Source organism: Bombina bombina, chromosome 2 (genome assembly GCF_027579735.1).
Source record: "Bombina bombina isolate aBomBom1 chromosome 2, aBomBom1.pri, whole genome shotgun sequence".
Classification (NCBI taxonomy): Eukaryota; Metazoa; Chordata; class Amphibia; order Anura; family Bombinatoridae; genus Bombina; species Bombina bombina.
Window position 1 is genome coordinate 1,316,126,297 of NC_069500.1, and position 18,424 is coordinate 1,316,144,720.

The 18,424-nt window shown below is 37.0% G+C and overlaps 1 protein-coding gene across 1 annotated transcript in view; it reads left to right on the plus strand.

Moving 5' to 3' along the window:
• SORCS2 (sortilin related VPS10 domain containing receptor 2) overlaps positions 1-18,424 on the plus strand; it is a 1,789,666-nt gene that overhangs the window by 585,694 nt on the left and 1,185,548 nt on the right. The gene's annotated exons all lie outside the window — the stretch shown is intronic.

Here is an 18,424-nt window from a genome sequence, read left to right on the forward strand (position 1 = left end):
ATATATATATATATATATATATATATATATATATATTTATTGGGTAGCAAGTACCTTCTCTCCCGCGTAAAGAATCCCTGGCACAGCCAGTGTGTATTAAAAACTTTTAAAGTTTCAATATTAATACAAAAAAACTTATTCCATCATGAGTTGTAAGTTAAACTGAACTGGAATAAGCCGCTGCTAAAGCAAACCATGCACTGTATCTTTTTTTAAAATTTTTTTTACTTCCACCCGAAAGCACTACATGTAGATTGCACACAGAATCCAAAAAATATTATATATTGTATTATTGTAATCTGCCGGAGATTTGCAGATGCCGGTTCACCAAATTAGATATATAATTTTATGTTTTTTGTTGTTCAAAGGAAAAGTGCAGGAGACTTAGATGCTACAATATGCAAATAAATATACCAGTATTCATAAGACTAACAAAGGCCTCATGGGCCCTGTTTATTATACTGCTGGAGAACAAGGTCCCCTTTGCACGGATCTGCCGCCCACGTTTGCTGTGAGTGAGCCAGCACCCGCTGCTGGAATATTGCACAAACTATTCGCTTGTGCAGCCCTGCTTCCTATTGTGGAGCAACCCATTTTGTGAGAGCAGGGCTTGTCAATCATCTTGGACCAACCAATCCAGGATGCTTTATGTCCACTAATTCTGAGATGACGGAGAGGTTAGGATGCAACGGTCTTACAAATGCTTCTTCTTAGCTTGTGGTCCCATGCTTGCATGAATGCATGAAGGTTCCTAAAGCTGCACAAATGTAACCCTATGACCGATTCCCAGAGTCAGAGCAGATATTCAAAGACTCTGGTGACAATTATACTACAAGACAAAAGGCCAAAAACTGATACTGTCCCAGCAAAATCGGACATTAAAAAAAAAAGAAAAAGAAGGCTGTGTTTTATTATTTCCTTCTTTTCTGTTTCATTTTTTTTTACGTTTGACAAAAATTATAATGGAATTATTGGCAAGTGGTTGATACAATAAACTTTCTTTGCTTTGTAATAAATAATAAATAGATACTATGCGGGCCGATTTAAAAAAGCTTCAACTGATCTCCGTCGTAGTTAACAAAGCATCAAGATGTTGAAAAGTGTGACGTAATATACGCTCCCGCTATAGCAATCCGACGCTGATCGATGTTTGCATCATTCCAGATGTTTTGAATCCATTTTCGACTCTATTTGACCCTCTTCCCAATCAAACATTCAACAGATACGCTCGCAACTATTCCGCCACAGCATATCTATTGTTCAAACCACCAAGCTTGAGGCCCGCAAATGCCATAGAAATTAATGGGAGTCTGAAAACACAGAAAGGTTATGTTCGATGCTGCAAGACAATGAAGTATATTACATAATAAAAGTACTTATGGATTATGTTACATTTTTGTCTCTCATTACAAAGCAAGGGGACAATATTATTGCTTCAAATTTGGTGCTCTAGTAGATATAAGGATAAAAATTGAATACATTACATTATATAGCTAACTTCCTTTTTTGGATAAATCTATTTGCACTATGTTTAATGCATGTAATACAAGTCCCACTCTCCACTTCGCACCAAATTTGATGCAACACTTTTCACACCAAATTTGATGCAAACTCCAAACAACCCACAAACTAGTTATGTTTTAGACCACTTTTGATTTGGATATGCATAATCACATGATTTATGACATCAGCCAATCTGATTGAAATATACATTTTATACTTTCACTAACAAATCAAATTTCTCCATACTTGTGTCTTTGATCACTCATCAGAACTTGTAAGTGCCATTTGTTACATTGTGTATTATACTTTTGAAAGTATGTATATGCAAAATTAGTATTAAAGTTAAACATTGATGATGACATTAGGACACACAGTGTAATATTTTAGACAATGATTTTAAAAATCGAATGATGTTTGATTCAATATAATCTTAAGATGATAGCTCAAAGGGATAGTCTACCTAACATTAAACTGTCATGAATCTGATACAGCAGAAATTGAAATCACATCTTTAATGTCATGCTATTTTCAGTGTTCTTCTTCCTTCTCTTGAATTTCATTTTCATTAAGAAATGTCATGTTATATGCCAGCCCATTTTATAACACCTGTGTAGGGGTGGTGTTTAAAACTAGACTGCAATCAGGAGGGGTTACACAGGTGCAGAGAGAAAACTGGCTCAGCTCTTAAAATATCCATTGATTGCAAATAAATACATATAATACCCTGATTACATGTTATATTCGCAATTATTTGTGCTCAGAATAATTATATATTTACACAATATACATATAGTGGTATAAATAAACACACACAGAGATATGAAAGATAACATTGTTTACAACAAAAAAGGAATTTAGGGACATGTAAATATGTTTGCAAAAGATTTCTGACATATACTGTAATACTGTATATATATATATATATATATATATATATATATATATATATATATATATATATATATACATACATACAAGTATGTGGAAAGATATATGTACAAAATCTAGCATTAATAATCATATTAAAAAAAAACATGAGATAGACATATTATGATTTATAGTAATCCAAATACATATTAATTTATGTGAAAATATCATATATCAGTTTTTTATATAACAAATACATTGAAAATAACTATCTATGAGATATTATAGTTTGTTCAGGTATAAATCTAGCTATTACTTGGACATTAACAGATGGAAAAGCTTTGGAGAAATGTGCTTGTTCATGGACAGTAATGAAATGGTATAAATAAAGTTGAAAAAAACAGAATATCCGCAACATCGATGACTCTTATTTATCAACAGTCCGATGTTCAGCGCTCCGTACTTGATGTGCGTGTTTTGACAGAGTTATTAATAAATAAGGGTGTCTGGCTAGCGTATTGACGCCAGCGAATGCACAGAGATTGACGCTTTGATAAATCGGCCCCTATGTAGGCATTTTTCTGCTTACAATGTGACAAGACCATTTTAGGCACCTAATCTGTTCAGACAGTTAATGAATTGATCAACAAAGTATAAACGTGTTCCTGATGTCTGAGGTTTTTGTGATGATGCAGGAGGAGACTAACTTAATTATTGACCTGTTCATAGAGCAAAACATATCCATAGTGTGATATGGAGAACAGACCTAAAATTGCATTAGTGTATGACTTGCTCTTCATATGCATACATTTATGCAGCTGTGTGTTATTTTGTACCAGATACTGCTATTACTTTCCATGACAGTCAGCCTTAGTAAACATATGTTCTGTGATTTAGAAATGAACATAATCCTAAAATAATAAAATGCTCTAATGCATTAAGGCATTTTGCTATTGTACTATTGCTTAGCCGTTCCTGTATATTTAACCCCACAAATGGGGTGGTAAAGTTTGGAAACTGGTGGTAAAAACACGTATCTTCATTAAAGTCTATGGAGAATTATGTTACCAGTTTCCAAACTTTACCACCTCAATGGAAACTAGGCTTCAGCTTCAGAACAGCAACATTTTACCAATCCTATGCTGAACATGAATGTTGTCAACAGACATATATCTCCTCTGATTGGCTTTGTGGTTGTGTTAAAGTGAATGTAAAGTTTAATGAATAAGTATTTAAAAATTCTCTTAAAAACACGGGCACTTTTATTTATTTAACTTTACAATGAAGCTGAATTTTTAAAATACTTACCTTTGCCCTCTGCCCGCGGCTTCTTCTGTACTTTGCACAGCGATGACGAATCCAGCTTCCTCCAATTGTTGTGTGCCCCCTTTGGCGTCCAGCTCGTGAGGCCATGCACTTATTCATTCAACTTTACTTTCACTTTAAGCTCCAATTGTGCATTCCCAGTACATAGCTGACTTTAAGTACCTGTTTAATGCCTTTTTCCAATTTCATATCGCAGATTTATGCCAATTTATACTTAAAGTGCGCAAATTTGTAGTTTGGTGTCCCTTTAAATGAAAAATATACATAGAACAAAATTTGTCAATTTGATAAACCTTTTTATTTTTAATAACAAAATAACCACACTGTATGTTGCAATAAAAAAGGGGAATATACTAGTTATCAGTGTAACACTAGGCATTTTTTCAGGTGGTAATACATTATATAAAATTCTGCCTAGCAATGCAACACCTAGGTATTTTCTTATAACAGTGATTTGTACAAGAGTAAACACATGCTGCTAAAGGCAGGTCTATAAATTAGCAATGTGTTTCTCTGTCTTCATGTCATTTTTTAAATAATAGAAATCTCCGGGGCTCCTGTGAGGTGAATTTGAACAAGCGTTAGTTCTATTTTAGTAGCTTGATAGTGTTTAGAAACGCAGGACAAGCTGTGATTTTGTTTTCAAATGACTACCTCATAATTATCTCGGAGGAGGAAAGAAGCTGAATGATTTAGTTAAATTAGCTGAAGTTGAAAAAAAAAATGGTCAGAGGAGAAATATTTTCAATGCCACTGTGCTGTGAATTTTTTACTAAATTCATGACTGCCAGAGATACCAGTCTCACCTGCACCCCCTCCTCAAAACTACCCTCCTTACCACATCTGATCATATGAGCAGTGCACCCCTCTGTGACAATTCCAGAAGAATTCTAGGCATATCCTAAAGACGTGTCACAGCTGGCTTGTCGAGAAGGCTGGATATAGCGCACCTGTCCTGTCATGGCTCCACCCGTAAAACTATGTGCACCCCCATCTAGTGTCGCTTACCTCCATGTCCCAGAAAACCTCCAGGGAATGTTGGAACATATGCAACAACCATCTTCCATCATATCTTGCTCTTACTATGTATCCATGTTCATCATCAGCTGCCCGTTTATCTCATTATTAAAGGACGTTGTAGTCAACTCTTGTCTAATAAAGGACATTTCAAAATATATTTCATTCTTTTTTTTTTCTGTCCTGAGGCTTGTCCTTCTCCGCCAGTAAAACAGAGGAAGTTAATCTTACAGCCAATAAGAATTAGTAGTAATTCTGTAACACTGTACACAAAATTTTTCTTTCATGATTCAGATTGAGCATGAAATTTTAAGCAACTTTCTAATTTACTCCTATTATCAAATTTTCTTCATTCTCTTGGTATCTTTATTTGAAATGCAAGAATGTAAGTTTAGATGCCGGCCCATTTTTGGTGAACAACCTGGGTTGTCCTTGCTGATTGGCGGATAAATTCATCCACCAATAAAAAAGTGCTGTCCAGAGTACTGAAACCAAAAAAAAGCTTAGATGCCTTCTTTTTCAAATAATGATAGCAAGAGAACGAAGAAAAAATGATAATAGGAGTAAATTAGAAAGTTGCTTAAAATTGCATGCTCTTTCTGAATTACAAAAGAAAAAAATTGGGTACAGTGTCCCTTTAACATTATTTAAGGTTTTTCATCTACATTATATTAATTTTTTGGAGTGCAATGTCCCTTTTAATAGAACTGAAACAAATTCTGCAGCTTTTGTGGATGGTGGGATTGTCTGGGAGAGCAAATTGTGGGCATAGGGTCATGCATATTTAGCTTATGGGGCTTTTTTACTGCCTAATGGCAAAGTATATTTTTTTTATGGGTTCAAGGTCATAGAGATAGGTGAAATAAGAATATTTAAAGAGACATGAAAATACAAAAAGAAAATGCTCTAAGGAAATTTACAAGTTACATGCCCTATCTTTACCATGGAAATTTAATTTTTACTTTTGTGTCCCTTTAAAGGGATATGAACGTCAAAATTAAACTTGCATGATTCAGATAGAGCATGTAATTTTAAGACACTTTAAAACTCACTTCTATTTTCAAATGTGCTTTGTTCTCTTGGTATCATTTGCTGAAAAAGAATACATGCATATCCTACACTAGTGGGAGCTGGCTGCTGATTGCTGCCTGTACACATTTGTTTCTTGTGATTGGCTAAGTAGATGTGTTCAACTAGCTGCCAGTAGTGCAATGCTGTTACTTCAGCAAAGCATAAAAAGAGAATGAAGTACATTTGATAACAGAAGTAAAATGAAAAGTTATTTAAAATGATGAGGCCTACTTATCAAGCCGTCAACTGTGCTGAATTCGACGGCACCAATACGCTCGCCTAACATTGCAGCCGCGGACCTGAATACGCTCTCCATATTTATAAAAAAAAGCTGTCAAAAAGCCGTGCACCAAGTACAGGGCGATGAGCAGCGGACTGTTATTAACTAACAGTCATCGATCTCGCAGCTATTCTGCTTTTTCCCAGCTTTATTTATACCCTGTCACTAAACACCGCCACTATACTAAAATGTTTAACCCCTATCCCGCCACTCCCGGAGCCCACTGCAACTCTAATAAAGTTATTAACCCCTATCCCGCCGCTCCCAGAGCCCACTGCAACTCTAATAAAGTTATTAATCCCTATCCCGCCACGCTCCCGGAGCCCACCGCAACTCTAATAAAGTTATTAATCCCTATCCCGCCGCTCTCGAAGCCCACCGCAACTCTAATAAAGTTATTAACCCCTATCCCTCCGCTCCCAGAGCCCACCGCAACTCTAATAAAGTTATCAACCCCTATCCCTCCGCTCCCGGGTGCCCACCGCAACTCTAATAAAGTTATTAACCCCTATCCCGCCGCTCCCGGAGCCCTCCGCAACTAAATAAAAGTATTAACCCCTAAACCCCTGGCCTCCCACATCACTACCACTTTATAAACCTATTAACCCCTAAACCGCCAGCCCCCCACATCGCCATAAACTAAATTAAGCTATCAACGACTAAACCTAACAACCCGCTAACTTTACATTAAAATTACCTCATCCCTATCTTATAATAAATTTAAACTTACCTGTAGAATTAAAATAAACTATATTAAACTACTAATTAACCTACCCTAGCTATTATACTAAAATTACATTAAACTATATTAAACTATTACAGTAATTAACCTACCCTAACTATTATTCTACAATTACATTAAACTATATTAAACTACTAATTAATCTACCCTATTATACTAAAATTACATTAAACTACAAATTAAATTAAATATATATCATATTTAAAAACCTAACCCTACTCAAATTATTTAAATCTACTATAAAGAATTACTTTATAGTGTTTTTTATTTTGTGTAACTTAGTTGTTAGTTTTTTGTAATTTAGTAATTCTTTATTGTAGATTTAAATAACTTGAGTAGGGTTAGGTTTTTAAATATATAATATAGTTAATTTAATTTTTAGTTTAATGTAATTTTAGTATAATAGTTAGGGTAGGTTAATTAATAGTTTAATATAGTTTAATGTAATTTTAGTATAATAGTTAGGGTAGGTCCATTAATAGTGTAATATAGTTTAATGTAATTTAATGTAATTTTAGTATATTAGTTAGGGTAGATTAATTATTAGTTTAATATAGTTTAATGTAATTGTAGTATAATAGTTAGGGTAGGTTCATTAATAGTTTAATATAGTTTATTTTAATTCTAAAGGTAAGTTTAAATTTATTATAAGATAGGGATGAGTTAATATTTAATGTAAAGTTAGCGGGTTGTTAGGTTTAGGGGTTAATAGCTGAATTTAGTTTATGGCGATGTGGGGGGCTGGCAGTTTAGGGGTTAATAGGTTTAGTAAGTGGTAGTGATGTGGGAGGCCAGGGGTTTAGGGGTTAATACATGTTGTTAGTTGCGATGGACTCCGGGAGCGGCAGTTTAGGGGTTAATAACTTTATTTAGTTGCGGTGGGGTCCGGGTGCGGCGGAGTAGGGGCTAATAACATTATGTAGGTTGCGGTGGGGTCCGGGAGCGGCGTTATAGGGGTTAATAACATTATGTAGGTGGTGGCGATGTGGGGCGGCAGATTAGGGGTGTTTAGACTCTGGGCTTATGTTAGGGTGTTAGGAGTAAACGTAACTTTTATTCTACCATAGAAATCAATGGGATATCGGGCAGCAGCAAACATGAGCTTTCAGACTCCCATTGATTTCTATGGCATCCGCGGCCTCCAGGGTTGCGGATTGAAAACCAGGTACGCTGGGCCGGAATAGTGGCGAGCGTACCTGTTAGCAGTTTGATAACTTGCAAAAGTAGTCAGATAGTGCCGAATTTGTATTCGGAACATCTGTAATGACATAAGCATCGATCTGTGTCGGATTGAGAACGGCGGATCGTATGTTACGTCACAGATTTTTAACTTTTGCCGGTCTGTAGGCTTTGATAAATAAGGTGAATCAGGCTCGCCACAATCCCTTTAAGGGTTTATTCGTGCTACTGATAAAGCAGGATTTAAGTTTACCTCCCTAGTTTGTAATGGTGATAGGCAATCTACATCCTATGACCTTTATTCTTAACTGTCACAGTCTGGTTCTTGTGATGTCTCTCATTTTGAGATCCAATTACCGGACTGGGAAGTTTAGGTCATGTTGGGTCAGAGTATCACATGATGTGATAACTGAGCAGGTCATTGGAGGGATCATGGCGGTCTATGGTTTTGCTTCCAGAAACCAGGAAGAGCTTCTGGAGGGACCATGGGGCATAGTGCCCAATATGTGATAATCTGCAAGATACAGCACAAGTAGGAGCTACGCATTTCTTTATTATTACAATTTCATGAATCACATTCAAGTTTTTTTGCATAAGGCATAACTGAAATATGTAAAATAAACAATAGAAAGCTTTTTATTTTTTATTTCTATTTTTTTCCTGGAGTATGATTAATCAACACCTATGAAATTCTAAAACTTAATTTTCCACTCATTTATAGCTCTGTAAATGGATTTTTCCATCATATTAATTAAGTATACACATACAGCATGTCTGCGGATTTCTGTTAGACTTAGCAGGTGTTCTGCATTTGGTCAGACTATATATTCCCTTTGGTGTAGCACATAATTACATACATAACATGACACTAGATAAAGTTTCAATTAATGTTAAACATAATATTTAAAATGTCTGTAAATTATTCATAGAGCAAAAACATATATACTTTTCAATGAAAGGTTTCTACTGATTGTGTACTGAAATACTGTTCTTTATGAATGCAGAAAACTTCAGAATTGTGTGTGATTTGTGAAATCTAATATGGTCTGGCTGATATTTCCTACGTTCTCTGTGTTTTTCTTCCAGTTCTTTACTGGTAATCTGAATCTTGAACAAATCCATTTGTAGCCTACAGGGACCCGGCCTGTAGTTCAGTTTTTAACTCGCATGTGTCTGCTGTTGGGTATTGGCATCTGTGTCGCTGACCTTCTGCTGAACTCTTCAGAAGTCTTTATCAGATTTTTGTATCCTACTTTGTGTACAACGCAAACTTTGATTAATTCCATAGTTCATTTTTGAGTACATGAGAAAAACAAAAATTTCTTTAAATAGTCCTGATTCTGGTAAGTTTACTAAAGGAAATGGCTAAAATATATGTATCCATTAATTCAGTGTATGCAAACAAGCATTTTTTATTTTTTTTTGTTTTTACACTTGTGCATGGATTTTTTTTTTTTTTAGATATATATTATTTGCCAGAAAAAGAAAAAACAAGTGTTGTCCAATATTGGCTAATGGGGTCATTCAGAATTGTTTTCTCAAAGAAAACACTATTACCACTTATATCCTATGGGTGAACAGCTTGATAGTATCAAACTTAATGTTAAAGTAATAGCTCTTGCTACTGGTACAAGCCAGCAGCAGGAGCAGCAAATACAATTTTATTTTTAGATTTTCGATCTTTTTTTCCCCACTTTCTGCTATTTGCTCCTCTTCTGTTATTCTTCTCCCTTTTCTCTATCCTATCCTTTCTAGCAGCGCTCTCTCTCGCTCTGTCTAATTGTGTGTATAAGGGTACTGACAAAGCAAGCAAGCTGACAACGCTTTTCAACCCCAATTTCCGAAAAAGTTAAGACAATATGGAAACTGCAAAAAAACAAACAAAAGGATTCATTTGAAAATATAATTCACTGTACTATATTGAAAACACATTATTAGCATATTATTTGATGTTTTACTTTGTGAATTTAATGTATAATTAAAAATATACACTCATTTCAAATCTGACTCTGTCTTATCTGAGATGGACAGTAGCACAGTGGAATCATGTTTTTTTTTGTTTTTTATTTTATTTATTTTTTTATTAACGAGGTTTGTATGAATGATAACAGCATTAATAAAAATATGCATCTAAGTCACAGTAACCACAGGTATGTGAACAGAAAGTGTCAACTCAATTAAGTACATTGTTAAGAAAACAGTAATAACAAGCAAGGTCTCCAGCACTATTTAGACAGTCTTTATTTGTACACAGATAGGGACGTTTCGGTGTCACAGCACCTTATTCATGCTTGGTCAAGCATGAATAAGGTGCTGTGACACCGAAACGTCGCTATCTGTGTACAAATAAAGACTGTCTAAATAGTGCTGGAGACCTTGCTTGTTATTACATATTTGTGTTAGGGCTTTGCAGCGCCCTAAGGTCTACCGTGCACCACTCCGCTCCAGTGTCCTGGTCCCTGACTTTGTTTTGTTAAGAAAACAGTAAGCAAACAACTAGTAATCAAAGAACTGGGCCGAATGACTACTAGTAGGAATTGCATTGAAACTGTGTCCCATCAAGTGCATAGATATAGTCCCTTGCCTACACAATGAATGGGATGAAACATATTAGTTAATCATGGCAAGTAATAGAAAAAGAAAATTCAACGTTAAAATATATAAGCTAAAAAATAGCGACTTAGATATCGCACATATAAATGAACTTCATGTTTAATATTTACTACTATGATGGAATCCTCTTAAGACGATATAGGTCACTGATGGACCTGGTAATATTTTGTGGTATAAAATAGAGGATTACTGGCTTATGAGATGGCCACTCATGGGCCTAAGTGATTGTAGGTGAAAATTGTAACTGAGAAAGAAATTCACATGCAAACTGTGGAATGGGTTAGGTATTAGAAAGTACAAGCTGATTAAAACTATTGTCGATAGTACAGGAGACATACCCTTTGTGAGAAAGTAACTTATGACTGTATAGGTAGGTCAGATTGGAGCAGGCATAGTAACTGACTAAAAAGGGGATAATACCAATGAGTCTCAATGTGATATGGGTATAGTAAGATAGTTGCAGTGATGAGTTACATATATTAAAAAAACAGAAAACAGAAAAAACAAAAACAGAGAACAAATTATGAGTTAGGCAGCTCATCTTTTAAAACCTGGAGAATATATGAGATATATCAGGATGGGGGCAACAGGATCATAGTACTTAGCGTGGAGCAGTATGTAGGATTGTTATTGTTCACAGCCAAATGCCCAGTTACTTATATAGACCTCTTGTGGTAACTAGTGGGTATCACATTGCTGCCAAGACTCTTCTAGTGGTTTAAGTAACTTTGTATAGGGCACAACTATCAAGTGGAAAAATAAAGGGCCATTGTTATCCAAGATGTATAATTAGCCCTATAATTTGTTTCTGTTAGCATGAATGTTCTCAAGGGTCATGTTTGGGTTTAGTTTGTGGGGGGCTACACAGACAAAATAAACTAAAGTAAGGGAACCTCATGCGTGGAGTTACTAATCAATCACTACAGCATGGACAGAGGATAAAGGAATGTGCTAAAGGGGATCTACTGGGAAAACCTAATGCAGTGTTAACAGAGAGAGATTACCCCACAGTAAACAGCATAGAGAAACAGTAACAAGTGATAATCACTATACAGTATGCCACTCTTCAAGATAGTATTTAGACAGTTTCTTTCAGGGATGCAGTACAGAAAATACAAAACAGTTCCTGAGGAATATAGGGGCTCTCAGGCAATTATTGTCGTAGGGCATTGCTCCTAAACAGATTTCAATGTAGAATATTATCCGGCACTTATCTCAGTGTAGCAAGTATCCTATTGAGAAGTTATTTGGGCATTTTTATTTAGAACGGCCCCCAGCCAAATATCTGACCTTTCCTGATGTACACAGGAATCCTCAGCTGTGCTATAATGGGAGACGATGAGTTCTAACCTATTCCTGTTTTGTGGAGCCTTATGTCCAATGTCGCGGTACAGGTAGGGCCTTGTAGCTGTAAAAAGTTCCCAGATAAGTTCCAGTTTTTGAAAACAGTGTTAGGTTTACTTTAATGTTGGCTACGATCGTAGTACCCTGATGAGCCCCAAGTTTATGAGAAAGCTGCGTTTAATAGCTTGTGTGGCATTGACCCATATCGGGCTCCTCTAAATGAGATCTGCATGACCTTTCCATTATGTTTCGTCACAGTGCGGCAGGAGCTGTGGTCCGGGTTTTTCCATAGTAGTGGTAAGAGTTGAGTACCCTGGGCCTGTCTGTGCGAGGATTGCTGCTGCATTGTCACAGCTTCAGGAACATTTGATGTGGTTTCTTTAGCAGTGATGTAAACTCTCTGCCCATGTTGGTAAAAAATAACTTTGATCTCTACGCCACTGCCGGCAGCCGCGGCACCACTATCCCCTTCCATGTAAGTCTCCTGAAGATAGTTAGGTCAGTTTGCTGCTTGCAAATGCTCCTCTGTGTTCAGGTGGCAGCCGAAATCAGTTCGGAATGCCCTCTCTATGTGGTCACATAGCTGGATCCGGTAGGTCTCCAAGGTGGAACTATGCATGGCAATAATCTGCTTATTCTCCAATGTTTGCATGATGCTTTGATAGTAGTGAAGTTTTCAGTGATATTACACTGCATACCCAGCTTACAAGATACCGGGGGGGGGGGGGGTGTTGAGAGCCTCTCACTGTGGAGCCTGCCTTAGGCCTCAACGTTCCGGATCGGTTATTCATAGTGATATTCCCAATACTGTGGTACCATTCGATTGAGCTTGCTGTATATTCCTTAGGTATCAGGGTGAGGTAGAAGGATGATCCTCTTAGACACAGATAAAAGGTATATTATCAGCGTTTCACTCAGAGCAACCAATATTGCAACCACTTAAGGTGCTTCCCAAAGACACGCCCCCATGGAATCATGTTTTTATGGCCCGATGAGTCAACATTTCAAATAATTTAAAAAAAAAACAACCATTGTCTTCTCCTGCCAAAGAGGAAAAGTACCATCCCAAGCTGTTATCAGCGTCAGGTCCAAAAGCCAGCGTCTGTCATGGTATGGGGGGGGGGTGTGAGTGCCCATGGCATAGGTAACTTTCACATCTGTGAGGGCACCATTAATGCAGAAATATATGTATACATTTTGGAGAAACATATGCTGCCATCCAGACGTCATCTTTTCCAGGGATATTCCTGCATTTTCCAGCAGGACAGCTCCAAACCACACAAGCACATGGTTGCATAAGGAGACAGAGTGGGTGCTAGCATGGCCTGCCTGCAGTCCTGGCCTGTCTCTGATTGAGAATGCGGGGCACATTATGAAGCTCAAAATAAGTCAACAAAGGCCTCATACAGTTGGCAGCTGAAGACATGCCTAATGGATGAATGGGGGAAAGTTCCGCTTGCTAAACTTAACCAATTGGTGTCTTCAGTGCCCAAACGCTTAATACGTGCTATTGAAATAAAAGGTGATGTTACGCAGTGGTAAACAGTTGGCTGTTTCAACTTTTTTGGAATGTGTTGCAGTCATCAGATTTGGAATGAGTGTATATTTTCAAAACTACATTAAATTCACAAAGTAAAACATCAAATAATGTGTTAATAATGTTTTTTTCAATACAGTACATGGTGAATTGAATTTTCAAATGACACTTTTTTTTTTGTTAGGTTTTTTGCAATTTCCATACTGTTCCAACTTTTTCTTAATTAGGGTTGTAGAAGGAAGAAAATTGATGTGCAGCATCTAATTTTTCTTATCCATTTCCGAATGGTTTCAGAATTGCCAAGAATACAGTGAAGCTTATAGACCTATTGGCTGATACAGTAATCAGATAACTACTGGTACCTTGTTTGATTGTTATTGAATATCACTTGATTAAATAGTATAGATTTGATGTCTTTCCTGTCTGCAGAAAAGTCTTTCCTACCATTATAATAACAGATTTTTGGGGATATTTATCAATGTGCGAGCGGACATAATACAAAGTAGCATATCATGTCTGCCACACATATCATGTCCGCTGTCGGCATTTATCATTGCACCAGCAGTTCTTGTGAACTGCTAGTGCAATGCCGCCCCCTGCAGATTTGCGGCCAATCAGGTGCTAGCAGGGTGTGTCAATCAATCGTATTCGATCGGATTGATTTCTGTCCTCAGCCTCAGAGCAGGCGGACAAGTTATGGAGCAGTGCTCTTTAGAAGACTCGCCGGAAACAAGGGGCATCAAGCTTCATACGGAGCTTGAAAAATATACCCCTTAGCCTCATGACCAAATCCTCTACTTTTTTTTCACATGCAATCGATCAGTCAAAGACTTGTTAAAGAGTGTTTCATTTTTTTATGCGAGAAGAATGCAAAAATAGTGAACATTTGTTAATTTTAGCATTTTTATGAAAATAAATGCACATCTATTATTTTTTAAATTTAAAAACTATTGTATTTTTTTTTAAAAATAAAACATATATAATTTTTAGGATATTTTGGACAATAAGCCATGGTAACTGGTCTGATTTTAGCCTTTTCAGTGCAGTGTTTGCTTTGTTATGCACTTACTTTGACTACTTCTGTCTCTTACAATGCACACAGTTCAAACTATTCCTATTATGGTTAACAGAGGGGCTGTAGAACCAGGGGTCTGATCTGGGGTTGACTATTGGTATATGGCATACAGAGGGGCTGTAGGACCAGAGGTCTGATCTGAGGTTGACTATTGATATATGGCATACAGAGGGGCTGTAGGACCAGGGGTCTGATCTGAGGTTTACTATTGGTATATGGCATACAGAGGGGCTGTAGAAGCAGGGGTCTGATCTGAGGTTGACTATTGGTATATGGCATACAGAGGGGCTGTAGAACCAGGGGTCTGATCTGAGGTTGACTATTGGTATATGGCATACAGAGGGGCTGTAGGACCAGAGGTCTGATCTGAGGTTGACTATTGGTATATGGCATACAGAGGGGCTGTAGGACCAGAGGTCTGATCTGAGGTTGACTATTGATATATGGCATACAGAGGGGCTGTAGGACCAGGGGTCTGATCTGAGGTTTACTATTGGAATATGGCATACAGAGGGGCTGTAGAAGCAGGGGTCTGATCTGAGGTTGACTATTGGTATATGGCATACAGAGGGGCTGTAGGACCAGAGGTCTGATCTGAGGTTGACTATTGATATATGGCATACAGAGGGGCTGTAGGACCAGGGGTCTGATCTGAGGTTGACTATTGATATATGGCATACAGAGGGGCTGTAGGACCAGAGGTCTGATCTGAGGTTGACTATTGATATATGGCATACAGAGGGGCTGTAGGACCAGGGGTCTGATCTGAGGTTTACTATTGGTATATGGCATACAGAGGGGCTGTAGAAGCAGGGGTCTGATCTGAGGTTGACTATTGGTATATGGCATACAGAGGGGCTGTAGGACTAGGTATGATATGTAGTTGGATATTGGTATATGGCTTTGTGAAAAAGCCCCTTTTCTAATATAGGGTCAGTAACTAAAATCAGTGTCAGGCTTTTCCTTGTAATCCATTTATCTTATTTAAAGAATTATACTTACACCAGTCTTATAAAAATGATACATTTATTAAATGACAAATCTCTACATGAGTGGTGAGAGAAGCGTCTAACATACAAGGACCTATCTACACTATAGACTAATGCCTGTGGGTGGGTGCATGCGAAGAAAGCTGAAGTCTGTCTATTACCTTTTGGTGTTATTTGTCCTTCCTTTTTCCTCTTTTCCAAGCTGCTTCTCAAAACATATTTATAGCCAAACAGCCACACCATGAAGACAGTCCCAGCCAATTAAATCCATTCATCTTCTGGTTTATAACAATTCATCTGTTGAGTTAGCTGCCTGTAGATGTTGCTGTGGTCCAAGAAATGAGTTTTCCTAATGCCATCTGACCTTATCTGAGTCTCACTTGTCTTATCTACATTGGATGGTAGCCTTTTGATCCTTCTGTACATGCCTTGGGGTCGAGTTTCTTGATATTATCTCTTGGAAACTAGTTTATTCAAAAGGGTTAAGCTTTCCTTACTATAGCAAAATGTGGTTTTCCAGTTATACAGTTATTACATATATTTTCTAGTTATACAGTTATTACAGGCTTACAGGGGGGCTGTAGGACTACAGGTCTGATGTGAGGTTGACTATTGGTATATGGCTGACAGAGGGGCTTTAAGACCAGAGGTATGATATGTGGTTGTATATTGGTATATGACTTACAGTGGGGCTGTAGGACCACAGGTATGATCTGAGGTGGGATATTGGTATATGGCTGACAGAGGGGTTGTATGATCAGAGGTATGATCTGTGGTTGGATATTGGTATATGGCTGAAAGAGTGGCTGTAGGACCAGGAGTATGATCTGAGGTTCGATATTGGTGTATGGCTGACAGAGGGGCTGTAGGACCAGGAATATGAACTGAGGTTGGATATTGGCATATGGCTGACAGATGGACTGTAGGACCAGGAATATGATCTGAGGTTGGATATTGGTATATGGCTGCTAGAGGGGCAGTAGGACCAGGGGTCTGATCTGAGGTGGGATATTGGTATATGGCTGACAAAGGGGCTGTAGGACTAGGGGTCTGATATGAGATCTGATGTACACATATATTTAACAAGGGCTAAAAAGTAATAGGGTTAAACTTTCAATGAAGACTGATGTTGGCATATGGCTTAGTGGGCTGCAGGGTCATGATATTAGTGTGCATGTGACTGATGGGCTACAAAACCATGGATTCTGATCACAGCCCAAACAACTGATCACTGAGGATTTCCAGTATTTTTGCAGAGTATAATAGCAACCCTGCCTAAAGTACTTACAAAGTCATTTATATCAGGAATTATTCTTTAAACATAGGAAAAATATTATTTCTTAGTTCTTCTCTAATTAAATCTTGAACTACTTTTCCTAATCTCTTAGCAAAACATTGTTAAAATTTCTTCCTTTGACAAAATTTATTTTAGTAGTGTTTGCTCTCAGTCAATAGAACACTTGTTCTATGTTCATTAACTCATAATTACAAACTCTAGCTGAGAAATAATAGTCTGAACATTTTATAATGATTGCAGGTGTCTTTTATTTTAAATAAATTAATATTTTCTACCTTATGAATTAAACATACAGAGCAAGAAGTCCTAATATTTGTACTTTAGATTGTGCAATGTTCTTCAGAAACTATTAATACTGTAATATTCCTAAAATCTGGTGATGCTTGAAAATGGCAGTGTTTTAATTATTTGTCTAGTCTGGCATAGAATTGTAAAATACTCTTAAACATATTAATAACTCTTCAGACATCCAAAACAGTATTTGGTTCTGTTCCTCTTATCAATATTCAATTAGACGATATGGAGAATGAATAAGGTTTTCTGTATGTATTGTACAGTAAAAAGGGCTAGGGTTGCCAGGTGTTCAGTATTCAACTGGACAGTCCAGTATTTTATCAGTCTGTCCAGTAAAATGTTTACAAAAATACTGAATACATAAATGTCCAGTTTTGGCAGGTAGAAAGAAGTGACATTGCACATATACTACTCTGTGTCTTACTGGCAGCCAAGGATGATAACATTCTCTGGGTTATTAAAATACTGTTCTGTGCATTTTTTTTTGTAGCAACTTGTAGCAACTATTTGTGTTTTTTTACTGGCAACCATGTGGGTGTAAAAACTGCTCTGTGTATACCACCAGAAGCCTAATGGGAACAAATTATAGCTAGGGTTTTTTGGTATTGATTTGCATGTTACTGGCAGTCAAGGGTATACAATCACTGCTCAGTTATAAAAAATATATTGCAGCCTAAAGCAGAGCTTTAGAGAGGGAGCATTGTGTGATCCTTTATACTACCTGTGCCCTGTCCTCAACAGGATGTCCAGCCTTTTTGGAGAAGAGAGCTGGCAACCCTACCTGTGGACGGATTGTGAAGTGTATGGATACTTGACACAGTTTATTTTCTGAGCATAGCCAGTTACATAGATCTCTATAAATTTTCTTTACATAGTCCACAGTGTCCTTTTAAATGAAAAGTGATCAAAACACCAAATACCATTAGCAAATGAAATTCATGCAAATCACACAAGTTTAACATAAATCTCAAATTCAGTTTTTAAAGGGACATTAAAGTCAATGTTTAATTTGTGCATTAGACATTTTTCGCTTCATCGCAACAGAACTTCATACAAAGTAAATGTTTTAAAAGTCCTAAAAAGCTGCCATTTTGTTAGAAAAATATGTATTGTATTGTAGTCCTTGGAGACACCCCTTTAAAATGTTTTTTTTTTTATCTTCCTTAAATGTGGCCAACAGGAGAGTGTTTTCAAGCATCACAATGGGGATGGAGTGAAGACACTGACATTTTAAGAGTTAAAATACAGGGAAAACAAGCAAATTGAATCATGCAAGTGCATTAAAGTTGT